At 36.0% G+C, this 24,360-nt stretch overlaps 1 long non-coding RNA gene and 1 pseudogene across 1 annotated transcript; one reads left to right on the plus strand and one right to left on the minus strand.

The window, feature by feature from the left end:
• Positions 1 to 3,114: 3,114 nt before the first annotated feature.
• On the plus strand, positions 3,115 to 8,776 carry LOC149265883 (uncharacterized). The gene is made up of 3 exons (XR_016252145.1): positions 3,115 to 4,624; positions 4,787 to 4,972; positions 8,492 to 8,776. It is a non-coding gene; the product is annotated as an uncharacterized LOC149265883 (long non-coding RNA).
• Positions 5,940 to 7,292, minus strand: LOC149265884 (rac-like GTP-binding protein 5 pseudogene; annotated as a pseudogene).
• Positions 8,777 to 24,360: the final 15,584 nt, after the last annotated feature.

Here is a 24,360-nt window from a genome sequence, read left to right on the forward strand (position 1 = left end):
TATTGTTCAAATTCATTTGATGTATATTCTTTTCCATTATCAGTGCGAATAGACCCAATATGAGATTGTGCATCATTTTCAATCCACTTATGAAAATTCTTGAATGTTTGAAAAGCATCAGATTTGTTCTTTAATAAGTAAACCCAACACATTCTGGTGTAATCATCAATAAATGTCATGATATACTTATTTCCATTTGCAGAAGGAACAGGCATTGGACCACATAAATCTGAATGAATAAGTTCAAGCTTCCTATGTGCTCTTGAATGTGAATCATGAAAAGACTGTTTGCTATGCTTTCCTAGAATGCAAGCATCACATTGTTTATGTTTTCTAGGAATTGTAGGCAAACCAGCAACACCATTTTTCTTCAACAAGCGGAGACTATCATAGTTTAAATGTCCAAATCTAGCATGCCATAATAAACTTGATGGAAGTGTACCTTCATCATGATGAGAAATATATGAAAAATGCTGTGCATGAGCAGAGGTTCCTTGCAGTTTAAGGAGCCTTTCTTCTTCTATACCCCTCATGACAAGTGAGTGGTCAGATGCCTTTCTTACCTCAAGCTTGCCATCAAACATGTGAATGGAGTGACCTTGCTGGCGGATGTGGACCAGGGACAGCAAGTTTCTCTTCAGCTGTGGGAGATATAGAACATGATCCAGAAGAAAGTCTGGAAGACCAGGCAGTTTAAGCCTGATTGTGCCAAGCCCTGATGGCTTGATTTTTGACTGATCTGCAAAGTATACTGCTCCATCAACATTGTTAGTGAAATCTTCAAAGAAATCTCTCCTATGAGTCATATGACAGGTTGCTCCTGAATCAAGCAACCAGTCATTTTTCGAAGAAGCAAGTGAAGCATTAAACAAGTCTTCATTTACTCCAATGTTACATTGTGCCTCAATATAGTGAGCGTATTCAGGCGTTTTACCTTTGTCTGAGTCATCAGTTTTACCTTTCTGCTGATTTCTTCTCTGCTCAATCTTTTCCCATGGTAGCTTGCATGTAGAAGCATCATGAGATCCTTTTTGTTTGCAGCGAATGCAATGTAAGTCTGCCTTTTCTTCTTGAGGGTGTCTGCCCCCCCTGCCTCTGATGTATCTTCTTCTTTCTATTGAATGCATACTGTAACAAAATATCTCTGCCAAAAACTTCTGTAAACAAAATCCTTCTGAAAAAAAAATATCTCTGCCAAAGACACTTCTGTTGAGAGAAAAAAAAAATTCTTATATGATAGCCTTATGCATTTTATTTTTCTCTTAACATTCCATCAGCATATATATCACTGCTCAATATGATTGCCTTATGCATTATATATATATCAATATCTCAACAAAAAAACCAAGGGCGCTCAAATCACTGCAATACTGCATATGCTTTGAAAATCACTGCAATACTACATAAGCTTTGATACTCTGACTGATATAATGATTCTGATATATATATCACTCTGACTGCTTTTTGAAAACTGCGAAATGTGAAAATTAAACCTTAGATAGAGACCGATACCAACCGAGCACGTATATTCAAACCTCCAGCACAAAAACGGATGGCTATGCACTACTCAAACCGGTGTCAATATAACAACTCAGTTTTCAAACTCAGTATTCAACAGAGAAAAAAAAAAGAGAAGCGCTGTATCTTCAATATATATCACTATCTGAACAAAAAATCAAGGGCGCATCAATATATCACAACAATATATCACAATTTAAAAGAGAGGGCGCTCTTCGTTGCCACAGATGTCTGGAATGAACGCGGGATTCCGTTCTCAATACCAACAGGCCAATAAAAAAATGATACCAACACAGTTTCTGACTGCATCAGAATGCGGTGCTACTTTTGGGAGTAGGAAGGATGATGATCCGAGTTGTAGCCGGTTTTTAGCTGCGCAGAATGCCCAAGCGAAGAACCAGGCTTCTATCATGAGGAGATTGCGAGTTCGATTCGCCGCAAGAGGAGTCAACAAGCAGAAGAGGTGGAACACAGTTCTCGGCCTTGTCATTTACGCCATGGTAGCCGCTGTCCAGAGGTGGAACACAGGTGTCGGCCTTGTCTTCACACAAACACAGTTCTCGGCCTTGTCATTACGCCATGGTAGCCGCTGTTCTTATCACGTCAGTCTTCAAAAAATGCTTATATATCAGCTATCACGTCAGTCCTCAAGTCAGGCTTCAATACAAGTGCGCATATAATAGCTATGACTGTTTATAACAAAAAAATGATAGTCTTCAAACTCAACGCAGTTCTTTATAACAATCAAACAGTCTTTTATAAAAAACGATAGTCTTCAAATGCAGCCAATACCGCAGTTCAGTATTTATATGGAGCAGCCCGGAGTTCATGTGTTGAAAGTGATCTCCAGTACCATATTCCGCAATATGTTTTTCTTTCCAAGCCTTTTCTTGAACAGCAAACCCGAACGTTTGGAAACCACGGGTTCTTCCGGCGTCGCCCTGGAAATTGCACGAAACAAACTTGGTGTTTGTCAATACACCAAAGGCAGTAAAGCCGAGGCCGTTACAAGCTGCCAGTATTCCTGGAATGCTTGGTCTGTTTCAGAATGAATGGGATGTACAGATGCGTTGGGACTGAGATGTTTCAGGTCAGACCCGGGACAGACCATGCCAGAGCAGGTATGTCAGAGGCAGCGCAGAGAGGGGCAGCGACAGAGGAGGCCAGGGAGCGCAGAGGCAGAGGCAGGAGTTACAGCTAATTTAAGGCACTGGGACCTGAGCTCTGATACCACTTGTTGAGATCACGATTGCCATTACACCAAAACCCGCAGGTGTTAGTAAACGGACGCATCGCCAGAGTTAACGGATCCTTGAGAGGCGGTTAGTCCATGTCACGAAACACACGGGGAGCGCTGGATTATCCAATGCCCAACAATCTCCCCCCCAGCGTGAGCCGGGTGTGATTCGAACTCGAGACCTTTGGCTCTGATACCATGTCAGGCCAGGGTAACTCCAGCTATTGATGAACGCAAGACAACTTGATATTTCACATTAGATAACAATTATTTATATACAAAAGAAACGGATCAGTTCATCTTCTAGATGACTGTCCGGCTTCACCTCATCCGTTTCGGATTAGGTGTCAACAATTTGCTACTATTTCCTTTTTCAGTATCTATGTACCATTTTACGGTGCGTTTCCCTCAGTTTCCCTCAGTACATTTGTATAGAGATTAACTTTCTGGATTGAATCTTTTCATGCCTTTGTCTATTGCAAAGCTACTAGGGATTCCATGTTATAGGAGGTAGACACAGTGTCTGCCGAAGCAAAGCAAAGGAATTTCCGCAAAGACATCGGATTCTGTTGGGGTTGTTTTGGGATCAAACTTTGCATATTTACAGTGAGTATATTATTGATCGGGAAACTCTGCTCAGAGCCGAGTTAGTGAATATATAAATATTATTCCTAGGTAGGGTTCCAAATAAAATTGCGGCAAGATGAGGATTATGATAAAGGGAGGTGTTTGGAAAAACACCGAAGATGAAATTCTGAAAGCAGCTGTTATGAAATATGGGAAAAATCAATGGGCACGTATTTCTTCTCTGCTCGTTCGGAAATCAACGAAACAATGCAAAGCTCGGTGGTATGAATGGCTGGATCCCTCCATCAAAAAGGTATTTTGAATAATTTTTTGTAAGGGTTTTGTGGAAATTTGTATAAGGTTTTTCTATCAGGGCTTTGCTGTATTCTCAGTAAAATTCTTTGTGGCAATTTTTATAGAACAAATTTAAACAAGGGTTTATATTTTTCAATAAGTCTAAACAAGGGTTTTTTTGTTGTACAACGCAGGTCAAATGATAAAGAAATGGGGTCTCGGCACACCTCCCTGACAAGCCTTTCTGCTCTGTTGCTTTGTTGCTTTGTATTTAAGTGAACATAAAATAATGTATGTAGATCCAGCTAACCGCGTGGAAGCGCATCCTATTGACCAAGTGGAAGCTACAGTTCCAATTGAAGCAGTCGAGATATTTCTTTGAAGTGCATCCTATTGACCAAGTGGAAGCTACAGTTCTGATTGAAGTAGTCGGGATATTTCTTTGAAGCGCATCCTATTGACCAAGTGGTTGCTACAGTTCTGATTGAAGTAGTCGGGATATTTCTTTCCTTGGCTACTTCACCTTTCCTTAGTGGAGTAAGCCCAAAAAGAGAATATAAGAAATCCAACGGTTTATGTCGCAGAGGTCAAGGCAGAGTGAAAGGTAAAGGCATACAAGATCTAAAATGCCTCAGAGAATAAAACTAAAATCCCCTGGAGAACCGTCTATGAAGGAGTAGGCCTACCTTATGGATGCCGCTTGCTGCCTGTTGGGAAAACCTCCCCTTCATTATGCTCTTACCTGAGTTATGGAGGAAAATTTTGGCATATTTAAAAAAATTAAGCGTTAATTTTTCTTTACGAAACCCCTCCCAACCCCAATATTCATTTAATGTTCTAGAATAGGTAGTGTCTGTTCACTTTTGAATGGGAGGGAGTGAAAACTAGATTCAAGAGGTCACAGGCAGGAGCGATAACTAGATTGAAGAGATTTATGGATGAGGATTTTACAAGTAGCAAACCCAGTATCGAACCCCATCTGATATTCAGTCCGTTGACTATGACAAGGTATGTTTCATATTTAACTTCACTGCATTTCCCCCATTTTCAGTCTCTGACACAGAGAGTACACATACCTCATGTCTCTGGTTCAACTTCCACTGTTTTTTTGCATCCACACTTGTATGTTTAGGTTTTAATCTTTGTGCTGCATTTTGTTACTGTTTGTAGGGATGGCATTGGCATTTGATGAGTTTGAGAGGCCATTTATCATATTGAAAGAGCAAGTGCAAAAAATCCGAATGAGAGACTTAGATGCTTAGAAGGCCAACATTGCATCTGTGAGGGCCATCGTGAGAATCCTCTGCACCTCACTCGGCCCCATGCTCCAGAGCCCCAACGGTGATATCACCCTTAGTAAGCTCCTATTCCATTCAATTGTTGTCTATTTTTGGATCGGTGAAACCCATTAAGTTATGAAAATAAGTAGACTTTACTTTAAAAACCTATGAATTATAAGTAGAAATTACATAAAAAGAATTCTGTAGATATTTTGCAAGGAGTGGAATAACCAAATACTCTATGATATTTTATATAGTAAAGTAAATCTTGCACATTGAGACAATATAGCCAAACTCAATAATAAAAAATTACATGTCTTTCTGACAGGGCAAAGCGCAGAGCACCTCCATGCCTTGAACATGATTTGGAGCTCTCTTTTCTTAAGGGCATGGGATACATGGACAAATTATTATAAATGGATGGAAATCCATTGCCCTCTGGTAAAGTTTTAGGTGTATTCAGTGTTGTTAATGCACCTTGAACATGATTATCTAAACCACCAACCCCTGTGGTAGCTTGTGAACCAAGGTTCAGGCCATCTTCCATTTCTTCTTCTGAATCACTCATAATTACATCAGGTTTTTTTGAAGAACAGAACTAATAGAGTTGACAAGTGACGAAGTCTGATAGACAAATCCTAGTAACACAATCACAATTAGGGCCATTATTTACCAAATTATCCTGGCATTGACATGCTTGTTGGTTGACACTTGAATTTTGATGATCTCCTTTTTTACTTTCAGGCAACTGTGTTGCCTCTAATTCAGTTGCAAGCACCTGCTTAGTGCAAATATGATTTCTCATGAAGCATAGTATGTTTGCGCAGTCTTCTCCCTCTATGTCACCATTTTCCCTGGCCTTGTGCGTGTCTCCATTTTTTGTTTTATTCATTTTGCACTTTTCAACACCACCAAAATCATTAGCACAATCAGTTTCTCATACTTTCGTCTTTGCTAGATCAAAATTTTCTTCTTCCCTTTGAATTCTATGAGTTTCAAGGTTGCCATCCTCTAGAATTATGGACATCCCTTGCAACAGTTCCTACTACTTTTGTTGCAATGCAACAATCTCTTCAAGTAGAATGAAATGCTTGTAGTTTGTTTCACAAATAACATAATGCTCCCGAGCACATTGCAACTGTTGCCTCTCAAGTTCTAGATCTCAAATTGCAGTAGCCAATTCCAACTGAAGTGATGAAACCTTGGCCCATGCATCTTCCTTGTGTTTCCTGGAGCTTATTATTTACAACAAGTTTCTCTTTCTATTGTCAAGCAGCTGGCTCAAATTGTTGCTTCAGTTCCTCCAAAGACTCTGCAAGAACCAACTTTCATTTACATTTCAAAATAGTCCTCCATAACCACAACAGGCAATGATATAAAATGAAAAAAATCAAGACCTTTCATATTTCAAAACAGTCCTCCATAACCACACAGGCAATGATATAAAATGAAAAAACCAGGACCTTTTGCTAGAGCATCTGACTTTACAATAAATTCAACATATTGAACATAGAGTAACAAATCATAAATACTTGGGAAATATGCCATCCTTTGATTAAATAATGCACGGTAAAGTTCTTCAGATGCTAAATATAGATAATGCCCTCAAAAAATACATCCTGTTATTTTCTTGTTTGTGTGTTTCTTTTGCTTTGGTGGTTGAAGAACCACTTTGATTACGACATCAAAAACAACCTTAACATTCTGTTGTGTTTTAGAACTGCGTTCAATGTATGTTGTAGCCCCGATTTGCCTCTTCAAATCTTCACCTTGCGCTGTCGAGATTGGGGCTGCTCCGGGATGATCAGTAAAAAACTATTTGTCTTTTCGTAAATCTAATTTTGTCCCTGCCAAAATGATAGGCACAGATGGTGTGTAGTGTCTCAATTCTGGAATCCACTTTTTGGAAAAAAAATTATAATTGGCCTTGTTGATCAAGCAGAAAGCCAAGAGGAAGACAGTTGCACCTCTATAACTCAGGGACCTAATCCTATTGTAATCCTCTTGTCCCGTTGTGTCCCAGAGGCCAAGATTCGTTGTACCTCCATCCACCACTACATTTGCATTGAAGTTATCAAACATTGTTGGTACATAGTCCGTTCGAAATGTCTTGCTTGTGTAGGAAATAAGCATGCAAATTTTTCCCAAAACACCATCCCCCACAGTCACGCACTTAATAAATTGGGCAGTACTCATGGTTGCTCTGACTCTTCAAAAGAAATAACTATGCTCGCTAGAACATTCCTATCCAGTGGCTAAATTCACAAAGGTTACTTAGATTAGCTAACATCACATAATAGACAGTCAAAAGTTTTAAAGCACCTAGAGCGATTACAAACTAGAAAGAAAATTGTTTCTCAAATTAATATTTAAAAGGATGTCCCAGAGAGATTAACCATTAGAAAATGGAGCACATTTTGAAAAGAAACAAATAAACATCTCAATCCAGAACATCATAGTTGGGATCTGTACTCACAAAAACCAAATAATCTATGATATGATCACTCTTCTCACACACTGCGAGGCCCACCAAGTTCCTACAGAAGAAAAAAAGAAAAAAAAAGAAAAAAAAAAGAAAAAAAAGGAAAACAAACAAACAAAAACAAAAACAAAAACAATTTTGATAGTTAAAGGCCATTGTAAGAGACTTGGTGGTGATCCTGATCAAGTGCTAAACCCCCTTCTAGACCCCAAAATCACCATGCTATTCTCACGAACATAAAAGTGTTTTGAATCTAAAAGGAGTTATCATTCTTATTGTTTCTATTTTGTGCCTGTGTGTGGTTTCAATTTTTTTTTCCATTATTATGGCAGGGACGAGGCCATGGACAACTGGAGGGGCACCATGACTGGTGTTGTAGCTGAACCTTCTAAGCCCTAAATTTCAAAACTTCTCTTAGACACACTTGTATAAAAAAAATCACTTCTGGTTCAAGAGAAACAAGAGAAAAAGGTTTTCATCTCTGCAACTTCTGGAGTAGTTGGACAACTTGTTGGTTAGTTTGCAAAGATGCATGGGTGTTATGTTGTTGGGAGTGCTAGAAGTGTATGATCAAAGGAGGATATTGCAAAATTTTGAAAATAAAAAAAAAAACACATCTAGGACTCAAATTTGTTATCTTCATTGATGGGAATTGGATGTACACTAAGGTCTTTGTTTCTATGAATGACAAAGATGCTCCTGCACACTCTGGTACACTATGGCATGTAGATCCAATGGTTACAAGTGCTTGGAACATTCTTCTCCAAGGATGAAAATGTGTAGCAATAAAGTCAGTGAATCTTCATTTCAGTTATAAAAGTTCCAAAAATATTTTGCATGAGGTATCATTCACAAGTGATCCAGATCTTAGAAGCAATATCCAAAGAGGAGTTGTTATCCCTTTGCAAATGAGGAATCATTTCCAGCAATTTAGTGATAAGGATGCATAATTTTGAGGATTTATTTGCGTCTTATGAAACCATTTTTAGGGGTTTTTCACTTGTTATTTTGAAGTGGAATTGGAACTAGATTTGCAGTCCTTTCACCTGCTTTTTCTAAGAGCTTCTAATTGAAGAAAAATATGTTGATTTGCAATGCTAAGAGAGCCTACAGGTAACTGTATCATGCAGATTTTGAAGACAAAAATCTGGTACAATCATAAGAGTGTGGAAGCATCACATTTGGTAGTAAAAGCATCCAGAATTATGGAAGGAAAAGAGCTAATAATATGTTCCAAAGAATGTCAACGGTATCAGTGTGCATGACAATAATGAGAAGAATCCTTGGAGTTTGAAGAATTGCCTCCAAATCTAGCTAATGGAGTAAGTAAAAGAATTTTGCTTCCCTGGATGATTACTCTCATGAGGTAAGTCCAAATGAAAAGAGCTATCCTCTTCATAGTGAAATTCACTTAATGTTTTTCATCCAGAGATAAGTCTCTCTCCTGTGAAGGAGATTTGAAAGACATTGGTTCATTAAACACTACTTGTCAGCTTAATATAAACCTGCACTTGGAAAAAGATCTTTTATTCCTTATCAAATGTGTAGTCTGTCCAACTTCAGGATGTCTGATCCATATCAATATTTCTGGTCATTTCAAATTGAAGATGCAACTACAGTTGTAGAACTACTTTGTTGACTGAGATTTCAAACAAACATCATAACATTATTGATGAACTTCCTGTCATGGAAAATGAAACAATTAAAAAAAATGCAGAGTTATTTAGACAACAACATATATTTGCCTATTATAAAGGAGCATAAATTCTTCTTCAGAAATTCAACTGTCCATCCATTGGGTATACGATTTTTAGTTTTTTGGAGTTTAAAACTACTTTTATCTCCTCTTTGGACACCTCTGCCTCCAAGTCTATGTTCATTTCATCACTGATAATGCTGGGAAATAGCCTGATAATTTTCATGATTTCACAAATATTTGTTGCCATTAGACTTTTAAAATGTTTCTTTCTCACTTCAACTATCTCCTTAAAAGACTTATTAACCCTAGAGCTATTTGGGTTATTGTTTTCCCAAATAATGTTAATGTTTCTTGTATGACTTGCGTACTTGTGAAAAAGTTTAGTATTCTTGTCACTTTCTCTCATAAATATTTGCTTCCATTAGACTTTTAAAATGTTTCTTTCTCACTTCAACTATTTGTTGAAAAGACTTATTACCCCTAGAGCTATCTAGCTTATTGTTTTTCCAAATAATATTAATGTTTTTTGTATGACTTGTGTACTTGTGAAAAATTTTAGTATTCCTGTCACTTTCAGAGAACAAGATGGTTCTCCTTTTTAGCTTAGTTTCTTTTTCCTCTTTGGAAAGGTGGTTTGTTTTCCCTTCTAGCTCTTTGAGAGGATTGATTTCATCTTTCAAAAACACCCCTGCTTTATTATTATCAGAGGTTTTTAATTCATTTTTCGACATCCTTTAAATCTTTTTGAACAAAGCTTTGAGCTCAATCTGCAGCTTCACCTTTTACCCTTTTCAGATTGTCTATGAAATGCTTCATGTCTTTGTCCTCACTGTTACTATCGTAATGTCTTCAATTCTTGATGACCAGAGCCTTGGAATCCTTTTTATTTATCCAGTAAGTGATTAAACTTAAAGGGGGCTGGCGGCTTCTTACTCTTTGATTCAATTTGTAGCAATATAGGGCAAGCTTCCCTAAACAATTTATGAATCATCTCACTTTCTGAATCTAACATCAACTAAGTAGCAACAAAGTATTTATCTAGCCTATTTGAAATTCCCTTTTCGCCTTTTTACTTATTTCTCCAGGTAGGTGCCGATTTAATTGGTTCTACATCAATCAACTTCTGAACTTCAAAGAAATGACTGAAAAATCATTTAGAAATGGAGTTTTTCTTACTGCAAGGGCCCCACTGATTATCAATTGTGCCCTTTCCCTCCTATTTTTTTGAAACCATGATTTTTCTTTAGAGTTATTAGAGTTTCTTGCAATGGAGACTTGGTGGTGATCCTGATCAAGTGCTAAACCCCCTTCGAGACCCCAAAATCACCCACAACATTATTTCTTTGATCTTGGATGGTAAGATGATTTGAACATCTCGTCACCTTTATTTGTGAGGTCTCTTTAATTGGCTGACCACCCAAATAGGACAAAGAACGAATCCCTATATCAATTGATGAAGCTTTTGAATACCGGATTGCATGGTCTAAATAATGGATAACTGTCATGAAGAGAATGCCACAATTTCTTGAAGCAAAAGATGGACCCAAATTCTAGTGGGGGGCCTTAAAGTCCCCTAAACCTTCCCTAACGTTACAAACAATTTTGGAACACCCAATAATGGAAGGGGATTATTTTAGTACTGTTTGATAGCATGAGGAATTGATAAAAGGGGACCTACCTTGAAAAGTCACATGAAAATCATGTGTTCCTTCAACCACCTTAGGACCACATACCTTAGACTAACACTTATCACCTTCCAAAGCTGGAAGTTGGAACAACATCTGAATCAACAATCTTGAGATTTTCCTGCCCTTTTTCTTCTACCTTGTCCAGACTTCAAACTAGCCTCCAAATTAGAATCTGTAGACACCACCATTCATACTTTTCTCTCTCTCTACAATCTTCCCACATAATTGTGTGAGAGCTAACCCAATGAAATGGGAATTTTCATTATTTAGAAGTCAAACTTCTAGTTTAAAATCCATTTTCCTTGGGAAATCTCAGTATCTGTAGGCAATATCAATATTTTCATGAAGATCAGTTTCTGCCAGCATTTTAACCACTCTCTTATATTTGAAACTGAAAGTTTTCTCCAAGGAGATAAAATTGACCTATAGCATTACTGACCCTTCCAAAAATTTTGAATTCCTCCACAACTCTAAAGGGAGATTGAATCTATTGCAAACATGTTTGTTCCTCTTTCTAGTGAAAAAATTTGAGACTTTTCATGAATTGTGAGACAATTCCAACCCAATAACTATCAGTTTCTTAATTAAAGTTATACCCACTAGATTAGAACTTGCACAAGGAGAATTCCATTCACGTTTCAAAAGAGCCTGCAATCGACTTATACCATGTTATTTAATATTTTATGTATTTCTTCGTATCCCCTTGCTATGACATAAAGATGCAACATGCTACCTTGAATTTTCTATACTAACACTCCTAAACAATAATAATATATGCCCAAATCTATCATTTCAAATGATCTATGCAACTCACCTTTTGGTTTTTCAATTATCAAAGTTGTTACCTATATTGATGAGATCATCTAGAACTGAGGCCAAAGTGATAATATATGTTAGAGTTTTATCCGTGTCACGCTAAAGGTGTTTTTTCTTTAACAACACTACAATACATTACAGTTTCCATTCAACGAAGAAGTGTACCCAGTAGAAACCTTGGTCTGTGTGCAAGTGGGTTGAATTCACAGTAGACTTTATCTGTTGTTTTGAAGGTGTTTATCCTTCAATAATACTTCATCTCAGTAGATCCTTTCAATCTACACCTTCAACATATGGATACAACCTTGGGGTACATGTTATAGATTCCAGTTTTTCTATGAGGGTATAACAACGATGAAAGAAGCGCATTGATTTTAGGTATCTTATGGTTGTTGTATGCAAGCACGCTTGTCTAGTGTTTCCCAAACTTATATAGAGCCATATTTAGTATACTTTTATAATTTGACTTAGATGCTAACTTTTCTTAATTTAGGTGTTTTTCTTAGTACTATTTTATGCACAGATTTACCTTTAAAGAAAATGCACAGCAGAGAAGGGTTCTATATTTTGAGCAGGGGACACTCTTCTAGGTAGGATGTACTCTATTCTATGGAGCTTCTGTCATGCATGTTAGGTGCTTTATCCTAGATAGAGCTCCAAGTCTCTGCCTCCTTGACAAAGTCCCTGCCAAATAAGACACTGGTGGACAGAGTTCCAAGTCCCTAAATTTTCCACAAACCCACTTGAGCCTAGCTATCTAGACTAAAATCCTTTAAATTCCAGCCATCTCTTGGTTGTGCTTTCATAGAGAGAGCCCTCTCTGGTTTGGTAGGGATAGCTACCACACTAAAAGTTTGGTTTGTGGTTACCTCTATCGATCTCCTCATTAGCCTGGGACATTATGGAGGATAACAGAGGGCATGACAACTAGGGAGTGCCAAGGTGTTCTAGTGAATGTAAGGTTCCCAAGTCATGGAAAAATGCAATGCTAGTTGTCAGGTCATGACTGCCAAGGTGTGTTAGGGAATGCTAGGACATGTTAAGATGTGCTAGATAGTATGAAGACATTTCAAACAAGCTAAGATGTGCCAAGTGCTAAGGCATCCCAGGATGTACAAGGGTTCCAAGTCCCTCCCTCCTCTTCTTCCATATGATATCCACTTATGACATTTCCTTTGAAATATTTGGTGCATTTGCTAGTTATAGGTCATTTATAGGTTATAAATGTCTTCATAGTTTCACTTCTAATTGAGTATTCAACTAAGCATATTGATTCTCTTATACATAACTATTTTTCCCTCTACACACTTTTCGTAACTTCAATAAACATTAGGTAGGGACCTGCAACTTAGATGCTACTTTGCTTGTTTAGTAAAATATTGTCGAGACTTTAATTTATTGAAAGTTGTAGAACTTACAATTTATGAAGTTTCAAGGTCTAATTTTTAAAAGTATAATTCTTTAAAGGGTGCTAGCTCAATGGAAGAGCATCTGCTTTACAAGTACAAGGTTGGTGGTTTGATTCCATCGTGCCCTTACATCCATATGGAATGGCGATGATCAATTTTTGGTAACGGAGGCTTTTTTGACCATCACCAATGAGGTCTGGTGACATTTTTGACCCTCACCAAAAATATGAAATGGTGACGGCCAACGAACGCCATCATATATACGCATCAATAGTGATGACCCTCAAATATTCGTAACCATAAATCATTGTTGTTGATATGAAATGGTGACGGTCATTGTCCATCATTATTATAGTGATTATTCGTGATGGACCTTGAATGTCACCACAACACCTATACCTCTGGAAATGCGGATTTTGGTGATGGTCAACGAACATCACCATATATATGCACCAATAGTGATGGCCATTAAATATCCATCACAATAAATAATTGTTGTTCATATGAAATGGTGACGGTCACTATCCGTCATTATAATCAATATTCGTGATGGACCTTGAATGTCACCATAACACCTATAGTTTTGGCGACGCCATCTTTGGTGACATTTAGTTTTTGGTGACCAAGGCTATTTTCCATCACCATTTCTCATATGCAATGGTGATGGTCACTATCCGTCATTATAAATCATTATTGGTGACGAAATTTGAATGTCACTACAATACCTATACTTTTGGCAATGCCACCTTTGGTGATGTTCAATTTTTGGTGACAAAGGCTATGGTCCGTCACCATTTCTCATAAGAAATGGCGATGGTTGCTATCCATCATTATAAATCATTATTGGTGACGGACTTTGTATGTCACTACAACACCTATTCTTTTGGTGACACCACTTTTGGTGACGTTCAGTTTTTGGTGACGAATGCTCTTTTGACCGTCACCAATGAGCTTATGGTGACATTTTTCACCCCTCACTAATGTCCTTTTTTCTTGTAGTGCCAACAAACCGACTCCAACGGTAATGTGAAATCCAGGTTAACTGTGAAACCTCTTTCCCACTTTGTAGTATTGTTTCCCGTTGAATTCCAACAGGTATCTTTCTACTCAGATCCACAAAACTTGTCCTAGGTAAACTTTGCATGATACAATTATGATGTGCAAGCTTGACACACACTCTAATTTCCCTCTAAAAGAGGGTAAGTCAAAATATTATGATAGTTTTAACTATAATTTGATCATGCACTCTTGAGGTATTGTATGGAATAAACAATATACTATCAATGCACTAATGAAGAACTCAAAATAAATGAATTTCTTGTTGCTACAATAGCGCCACCCTTGGGATTCTCCAAGGAGCCACTAATTTATACACATTTGGAATCTTTACTTGGTCTACAGAAAAATTAAGCAATGGTAGTGATCACTCTTTTCCCTCCCATGGAAGGTCTATATAGAGACAACAATAAATTGGTTTAAAAGTGAGGTATATGCCTCACAAATAGGAGTCCAACTCTTCAACTCTAATTTAGTGGCAAGGAAATATTCAACTGTAAATGCTTGATCTTCTACAGTGCAAATTTCTAGATAAATGACTAGCGTAAATCTGTGGATCCCAAAAAACCATGTATGTCTGGACTCTGGTTGTGTGTAAGAGAGGGGAGATCACATAAATAATCCATTATCAAAAAGAAAAAGTTAAAGCACAACATTCTATGGATATTTTTTTAAAAAATTTATTACATACCTTAGAAAGTTTGAAAGGACATAACTGAAGCTTCCCTCTCCTTCTACACTTCATTAAATATACCCCTTTTCCAATGCAGATGTGGCCCGCGGAATCACAATCATCAAATAGAATATGAAAAGTAAGTTTAATGAATTAAATTAGATTTTTTATACCTCAAGAAAATGGACTATGAGAAATTGGATTCATTCTCTACAAAATATGATATAGCAAGATCTAATTACATTTTTAACTGCAACAATGGTAAATTGGATTCATTCTCTGCAATAGACAATATAATGAGACCAAATGACATTTTCAACTCAAACAAAGGTAATTTGAGTAAGCTCAAGCTCCAAAATGATGGCATTCAACTTCTGAGTGGAAGTTACTGTATATATCTAGCTAGAGGCTATAATATAAAGATATTTGTTATATGTGAAGATAAAAAAAATCAAAGGAATGTGAAATTTTGACCATCAACTATAAGTTCCTTCCAAGGAATAGATCAAACTATAACATTGTTATCAATATAATCAAATCTCCCATGCTAGTACGCTTCTAGTAGTTTCATGATAAAACTCAAACTCAATAAACGTCAAACAACATAAGATTAACCAAAAATATGTCTGAGGTTAGTTACCTAAGGATTATATCATACTAAATTACCTTTTGCATCTAACATTGAAAATGAATGTGAAAGAAATGAAGATAAATCAGTGATTATGATGGATGCATGTGATGAAATAAAATAAAAAAAGACCTTTCTTCTTTCTACTGATGAGCCTTCTAGGGGATTCTTGGATGAATTTGATCTTGATCTGCTTTCTGAAATGAAAGAGACACCTTTTAGCTACTCTGATTTGATGGAAAATAACCCTAATGCTTATGAGAATGAATATGGAAGCAATAAGCATTGATGAACCTGGTCTTGAAGAAGGTGTCTCAAAGTCTAATATGGATAGTATTTTAAATTTTATAGCTAGTAGAGGGTTTTCCCGGTTGGGTTCAATAGATTTGTGTGTTTTTTTTTTTTTTTTTTTTTTTCTATAGTGTGACTATGTTTTATTTTTGTTCTATTCCACTACAAATTGGTAGAGATATTTTTTGTCTTCGTGCAACAATTAGTTTCAGATTTATTCATTCAAGCAGTAGCAGAATTTCAAGGAAATTCTACACAAGGGACAATTAATCTATATTTTCACTTATATCTTTTGCAAGTAAAATTCACAACTAAAATTTCATCCAAAGTGTTTAGGTTACTAGCAAGTGGTATCACAACATACCTCAACATTGCAAGGAATAAATCATACTATTCAATAAGGTTGAGACTTGAGATACAAAAATCTTCCCAAGTTATGCAAGCAAGAAAACTGCTGATTTTTAGTTCTAAATCTATCCGACCAGAAAAAAATTATGCCATTTTCAACACCCTCTAGTCAAAGTGATTCCTGGCCTCATTCAACTCAATTAAGAATATGTCAATCTCATTGAGATTTCTTCTTCATTTAAGTTATATATTTGTGCAACCTAATATATCATTTATGTTAAGTGATTATTCATTCAAAATTATTTAGTCCGTCGAGCACATCTACCTAATTTTCTGATCAGTTTTTGGGAAGACTCTATTAGACCTTTGCAACAAAAAATAGAAGATTGTTTTAGTGCCTAGTGTTATAAAACTCTAATCTAGAAAAAGTATTTGGGGGTTTTCCCTAAAAATATTTACAAAATTTTCAATCCCGAAGCCATTTCAGCGAGAATTTTAGTCAAAGAGAAATTTAGTATTATTTTTGGAAAATTTGAATGCAACTAAAAGTAATTCTCCCCGTTTGCTCAAAAGATTCCAGCACCAAATATGAGTGAATTCACAGAACTTAAGATTTGGAAATAATTAAATTTCACTTCACTTTTCTAGGACCATATATGAGTGAATTCACAAACCCTGAGATTTGGATTCTAGAAACACTTAAATTTCACCTCGTTTATTAGGATTGGAAGTTCCTTGAGATGCAAACATGTAGCATTAAGGATCTACTTTTCTTGTTTAAGGACAATGTTCAGTTTATAAATAGTGATACAAGAATCCTTGTATACATGCGTGACACAGTTCTTTGGTCACAACTAATGAAATTGAACTCCATTAATACATAACAGACAACGTAGAATGTAAGACAACTTCTACTTTTCAACATATACTCTAACAAAAATAAACATCTATACACTCATATAAAGTTGTCACCACACCAAAAAAGGAATTAAAAACCAAAATAAAAATAGGAACAGGCTTGGATTGTTATGGTTACTCTAACAAAATGTTAATATGGAAAATAATGTAGTTGATTACGATTTATTGAGCCCAAGGGGTTAGCCCAACCGAATGTCATTAATGTTACTGGGTATTTGGCTAGTCTTGTGCTGGCAAGTTCCCTATTTGAAATTCCTTGGGTGAGGTGTACTAGTCAATTCCAATGGGTTTACCAGGGATACCATCCATGAATGTGGGGGAACGTCCATTGGGATTCCCTATAGAGTTTTTATTGGAAATAATAAAAATAGGATTTCCTAAAGAGAAATTTTGAGATGCATATAGTGTACACCCAATAAAATCAACTCTATAGAGAGAAACCATAAAAGAAGGAAAATTATAGATGCTTCATGTGAGATTTTACTATGGAGATAACCTTCTCCTTTGCACCTTCAACTTTGCAGACTTCATTTTCATCAGGTTTACTAAATGAAGTGCCATTGTTTCGCTGATGATGTAAACTGTTACTTATTTCAAATAATCTTATACCCAATATCTCATTAGAAACACTACGTGGTGGCAACCTATTATTTCCAACATACCTACATGAGATCTCCTATGTTATCCTTTTTGTATTTTCCAAATAGTTAGTAGTTGCAAGAATGTGTCTATCTTGACTATAGCTAGTTCTTGATCATACATGAGCGGTTAAGATCCTTCTGCTCACAACACATGACCTTGCATTGCCCATCAATTCCTATAAATCATTTTTTTATGACCAAAAGATGATCCCTACTAATGTATTCCATATTGATGAGAATTAGCCAGACCTATATTATCTTCTCTTGATGTTATAGTACGTTCCATCATTACCCATTCCTGATCAACATCAGATTTAACTGTATAATTTTCCATCTCTAAAACAGGGGCTAAATTACATCACTGATTTGATTCACAAAAGAGAAGTGACCTGCTATTGTGTGTGGGTTGTACAATTTCATCAGTCCCATCTCTGGCCCTAAATTGTCAAGGGAAGAGCTAGGTGAAGATTGCTAAAAGCCTTTTCTTGGTACAGACCAATTGTCATGTAAAGCTTGTACACGCTCTTGAAGTATGTGTTGACCTAAGAGAGTTTTTCCCCGTACAATGGATACTTTGGATGTAGTCCCAGATACTTCAGTTTTCCTAAGTGAAGCCCTTTCTACATCTGGAAATATAGGAGATGGATTTGGATTGATTTGTCGCAAAATCCTTTTGTGAATTGTTCTTACACGAGTTGTCCTTGTCTCTACAAGAGGAGCAGCAGAAGAAGAAGAAGGTGGTGATAAATTGAGCTCTAATTTTATTCTTTTTACAACTATCCCAACTGGAGCATCTTCCGCAAATCCTATGATTCCTAAGCTTCATCGCCATTTTCAAAATCAAGCACAAAATCCTCTACATCTTCATCATGTGTGCTGAACTATCTAGGCGTAGATGTTTGATAGCCTTGACAATACCAATCTCCTTCAGGGATAGCCCTTCCAAGGCCAATACAATATTTATGATATGTTGAATCATAGCGATAACACAATAATAAAATATCACCATCACCAGCCTCATTACAATATAAGAAAACTATATTTACATATGGATCAAGAAATCCCATTACTTCTTCTTTTGAAGGTTGATATACCTGACAAACAGAACCAAATCATATAAGAAAATCGTCCTTCAAATCCAAAACCAACTGCTTAAAGTTCAACCCTACGTATGCAAATAAATAAGCATGCTTTGTAGGAAAGATAGTAAGATAAAGGCAAGTAAATATTTTTAAGAAATCTAACAAAGGTGTTGCAGCTAGAAACTGATATCACCAAATTGTAAATCACCAACAAACACAAGGATTGATAGAATAAAAGGATGAAATAAAATGAACTAGACCCAGGGGAACTGAAATGTGTATGCCTTTAAACATGAACCAATAAATTCAAAGAACCCTGATAAATAAATATTATTGCTGCAAATAGAACATAAACTACTCCAAATAGTTATTGGGAAAATAACTAAATTCTAGCATTCAAACAAGGGCATAAACATGTTATCGAATGGAAAAGTTGAAAGAAGTTAAAAACATTAGGGTCATGTTCCAAATCCAATTCCTATCATTGAAATCAAGAAAACTACCATTGGAATCTCAGGCTTGGATCCACTTCTCTATTGAATCTATCCATCTACTTGTCTACTCAATTTGTTATAACTACACCAAATGGTGCCACATGATAAATAAATTGTAGCTTCAACAGATATTTTGAAGCAAAGGCTATCTGTTGGACATTGGAATGAGTGATGTAGGAGCATCCCCAGTCCATTAGTGTTCTTGCATCACTAAAAACATGTTTAAATTCCAACATCTCGTTCATGTTTAATCATCAATTTTTTCTTGTGAGACTTACATGAGCCCACAGGAGATCACTCTTAGTTTCACTGACTCCCACTTTGAACATGACATTTCTATAAATAGTTGGCAGGAAAGGCAAGATACAATGTACTTAGTTTATTCACCCATTACACTAGAACCACAATAAAAATAAGATGAGTTGAGATGACAGATTGCTACTACTGGAGAAATAAGAAAAAAACAAAGAGATGTTGAATTAACTGAAATACAACATGGTGTAATGGCATGGCATCACAGATCTTGCTATTTCCAAAAACATCTTGTTGTATGGTGAAACCAAAATCAACTCCAGCAATAATTAAGACATTCATTGCAAAGGATGAGAGCATTGAGAAAGAAATTTTAACATAGACCAGAAATCACTAGGCTAAACTGAAAGAATTCATTGAGGAAAACAAATTAAGAGAAGCAACAGACTCTGTCGAGAAGAAGGCAATGACTTCTACAAATGCAATTAGCACAATAATTGGGAAAGAATATCCTTGGAGCAGTTGAGGCATATCCTGGGCAATTGAGGAAGATCACTCCACCGAAAATGAAGGAGATTGTTAAGGAATAATCACTGAGAAACAAGAAGGTAAATTCCTAGTAAGAGAACTAGCATGTAATGTGTTCCTAAACAAGAAATCGTGCAACCCATTGTTGTATGAGAAATAGAGTATTTATTTTTATTCACCCTTTCTTAATCCTGTGCATGAGGATCAATTTATGTTGCAAAGTGAATGTAATTGAGTAGAATCACTGTTATTTCACTGATTTACTTGAATATTATAATACAAATTTAGTGATAAAATCCTCATGTGGAATTGTTTGGCTTCTGTTTAGTGATGTACATTGATTGTGATTGACACCATCCACTGAGATGAGTAGTAAATTTTATTTCTTATCTACCTACAGCAGATTAGTATACATTTGTGTAGGTTTTGTGTTTTACAACACCCATCAATTAGTATTAAAGAAGGAAGAACCCGCAGTGAGGCAAATCCAACAAAGGAGGGAGAAAAAAATTAGGTGTTTCTTGTTTATTAGGCAAAACCCAACAGCACTAGGGTTTGTAGGGTTTATCTAATTTTTGGAATGGGAGGGTTTAAGTTTATTATATGTCTTCTTCTTCTGATTGATCTGTGTTCCTCCATATTAATTAAATAGAAACCCCTTGTTTTAACTTATCACAATGGTCCCCTGCTCACTAGTAGTCCTATTGTGGATGTTCATCTGATTTGGTATGGAAGATTCAGCCCTGCTCAGCATTCCATTGTGGCATATTTTGTTTAGTCCTTAGAAGCCAGCGAGACCCTAAAGCCATCTTTGTACAGCTGGTGGAAAACCACTCAGAGATATCGTGGTTAGTCCAACAAGGCCATCGCCATGGAAAATACAAGGCTAGGAAAGCAAAAGTTGGATGTTGGTTATTCCCTCAGCATATCTCTGAAGCGGAGCCAAATTATAGCTCTAGTGGAAGGGGAAATTTCTTCCAAAGCTCTTCATGGGAATGGAAATGTCGTGTATTTGGTACTCATGTCTGATTATGTTACTATAGAGGGCTTTTGTATTCTCCACAATTGTAATTGAGCACAATCATTGGGAAAGAAGATCCTTGGATCAGTTGAGGCATATCACTGGGAAATTGAGGAAGATCACTCCATTGAAAATGAAGGAGATTGTTAAGGAATAATCATCGAGTAGCAAGAAGGGTAAACTCCTGGAAATAGAACTAGCATTGAATCTCTGCCTAAACAAGAATCAGTGCAACCCATTGTTCTGTGAGAAACAATGTATTTATTTTTATTTATACTTTCTTACTCTTATGCACGAGGATCAATTTCTACTATAGAGTGAATGTAATTGAGTAGCATCACTATTACTTCACTAATTTACTTGAATTTTATAATACAAGTTTAATGATAAAATGGTCATGTGGAATTGTTTGGACTCTATTTAGTGAAGTACATTGATTGTGATTGACACCATCCACTGAGATGGGTAGTAAACTTTATTTTTTATATTCCTACAAGATATTGGTGTGCATTTGTATAGGTTTTTCATTTTCTAGCACCCATCAATTGGTATTCAAGCAGGAAGAACCTGCAGTGAGGCAAATCCAACAAAGTATATTTTTTTCTCCCTCCTTTGTTGCGAATACAACAAAGGAGATTCAGTGGGGAGAAGCAACTCTAGGATGAGAATTGGTAACATGATGTCCAGAAGCCAGTTGTGAAAAGAGAAAAAGCATGGTATGTGAAGGAGTGTACGTGAATTGGATAAGCATGTATTGAAGAAATGAAAACATTACGGAAATGTTGAGAACAATTACTACAACACTGAAACCATAGAAATAGCCCAACTGAGAAAAATTATAGCCAAAGTAAATGATGGAAGTGAACATGAAGGGCAACAAGGAACCATGAGAGAAGAACTAGAGGACTCCCTTTTAAAATAAAAAAGTGATAGAAAACTTCAGACTATTAACTCCATTGTCTATCTAGTGAAAGATCCGTTGTTTATATACATAGTCTGAAAAGACCCATCAATATATATATATATATATATATATATATACACCATTGTGAGAGAGGTTAAATATTAGAAATTAGAAGCTGGACATAAGAACGTCAATTGGAGCCCTATGAAGTTGGTGGGTTAATTTAATAGCCTTCATCAGAAAATTTCTTCCACATTACAGGTCAGTGCCATGGAAGGTGGAATAAAACAAAAATAAATCGAGACATATGAGGACCATTATTTGAAGGAATAATTATCTACTAACACTATGGGATCATTAGTTATGGATCTAGTGATTAGTAGAAAATATATGTTCTAACCAATTTTACAACTCTCTTTCACTTTCTTGTTCTTACCCATAAGTTTGTGCATAGCACCACCAAGGCACTTCTTCAGTTTATTCAACAAGTACTAAGTGTGTTTTTTTTTTTAATCGTCAAAATAGCTATCATGTCTTTTTCGAAGCATAGACTTGACAAATAATAATGTGAAGACAAGAAGTGCATCATGTTTTTTTGTCTGTACCTATCATACAGGAACAACTACAGGTCACAGAGGAATATTTATTAAAAGAAGGTAGTGAAATTACTCACTATCCTTTCCAAAAATTAATCTTCAATTTAGCAACTTCTTAGCTCCAATATAATAAAGGCCATCAATTATACTCATGAAGAGATTATATTTAAGGGACAGGTCTGGGAGGAAGATTTATAAAAAAAAAGGCAGTGAAATTACTCACTATCCTTTGCAAAAATTAATCTTCAATTTAGCAATTGCTTAGCTCCAATATAGTAAAGGCCATCAATTATACTCATGAAGAGATTATATTTGAGGTATGCTTATGGACAGTAAGACAATACGCTTGCATACCCTTATGTGTGGTCTATTGTCAAACAAAGATCTTACTAATAATGGATCTTGTGATCAAGTGAAATAGTGCTAATGTCAATGATGAAGCGAGTGATCGAGTAAAATATGAACTATGATTGAACTTCGGTTATATGGTTGTGATCTTACTTCACTCTTCTACAACTAATTTTTGAACAATTCTAGATAGATAAGTACTCCTAAATGTATATATGAATTGTACTGAATTATTACTAATTTTATATAGTTTATTTCATTGTTGAATTAATTTTTAGGTTTCCTCTCTAAATGCTTGTGTTAGCCGCATTTGTGATTTATGGATTTGTGATTAATGGAATGGTTGTGTGTATTTAGGTTGCATAAATCTATAGTTTCATGCCTGTCAATCGTAAATAGTTAATAACAAAAACAATTTACTTCATAAATTTGTGTGAATTTGGGTTTAGTTTTTGTGTAAATTTGGGTGGTAAACTAAAGTACCACATCCTCAAAGTGCATAGAAGCTATTAGGTATATTACATGAATGGACCAATACCATGTAGCTTTATTTGACGTGCAGGTCCAAAAAATATAGCTCCTATAAAATAGGAGAACTACCCACAACGAAAACCGACATGCACCTATAAATGGAACCAACATGATGGAATATGGAACATACAAATCTAGGAGCTGAAATGCCCTGAATGCACATTAGACATCCAATGATCCAAACAACATTTGAACGCATTCACCAATTTTAAGAGCTTTAGTAGGAAGGCATCGACATATGTAGAGCATCTAGCTTGGTGGAACTTATATTTTGTGAGAAAGAGTGAGTAGATAACAGAGTATTGGCTTATTTCAATATTTACAGAAAATTTAAGTAATTTTTATTTATGAATCATATAAGTTTTAAAGTAAATTCTACTAATTTTCATAATTTAATGGTTTATTTCAGTCTTTACAGAAAATTTAAGTAATTTTTAGTTATGAATCATACAAGTTTTAAAAAAATTCTACTAATTTTTATAATTTAAGGGCGGTTTCATTGATCTAGAAATAGAGAATGAATAAAAAGAATAGGAGATTATTGATGGTGACATCACCACAGGGGTTCTAGAGCATCATTTTATTCCATTGGAGTCCAGTGAGGTGCACAATATTCTCATAATAGCCCTGGTGACCACAATGTTAGAAATTTTGAACATCTGAGCCTTTCATTTGGGTCTTCTGCACCTGCTTCTTTATTATAATAAATGGCTTCCCAAAGTTATCAAATTCCAATTCCATCCCTGCAAACAGTAACAAAGTGCAGCTCAGAGACTAAAACATAAACTTAAAAGAAAGGATGAAAAGATAGTGAATTTTGAACTAGATCTGAGGTGTGTGTACTCCTCCTTGTGTGGAAGAAGACTAAAAGTGGGGTGGAAATGCAATGAGGTTAGAAATGAAACATACCTATGCTCCATTAATGGATTGAAGATCCAATGGTGGGGTTCGATATTAGTCTGCCATTGGTAAAACCTTAATTCAAAACTCTCTTCAATCTCGTTTTCTCTCCCACCCTGTGAAAAGTGAAAATATGCTACTCGTAATCTTAAAAGTAAG

Source organism: Pinus tabuliformis, chromosome 6 (genome assembly GCF_031772625.1).
Source record: "Pinus tabuliformis cultivar Carrire ecotype Pingquan chromosome 6, CPIR1, whole genome shotgun sequence".
Classification (NCBI taxonomy): Eukaryota; Viridiplantae; Streptophyta; class Pinopsida; order Pinales; family Pinaceae; genus Pinus; species Pinus tabuliformis.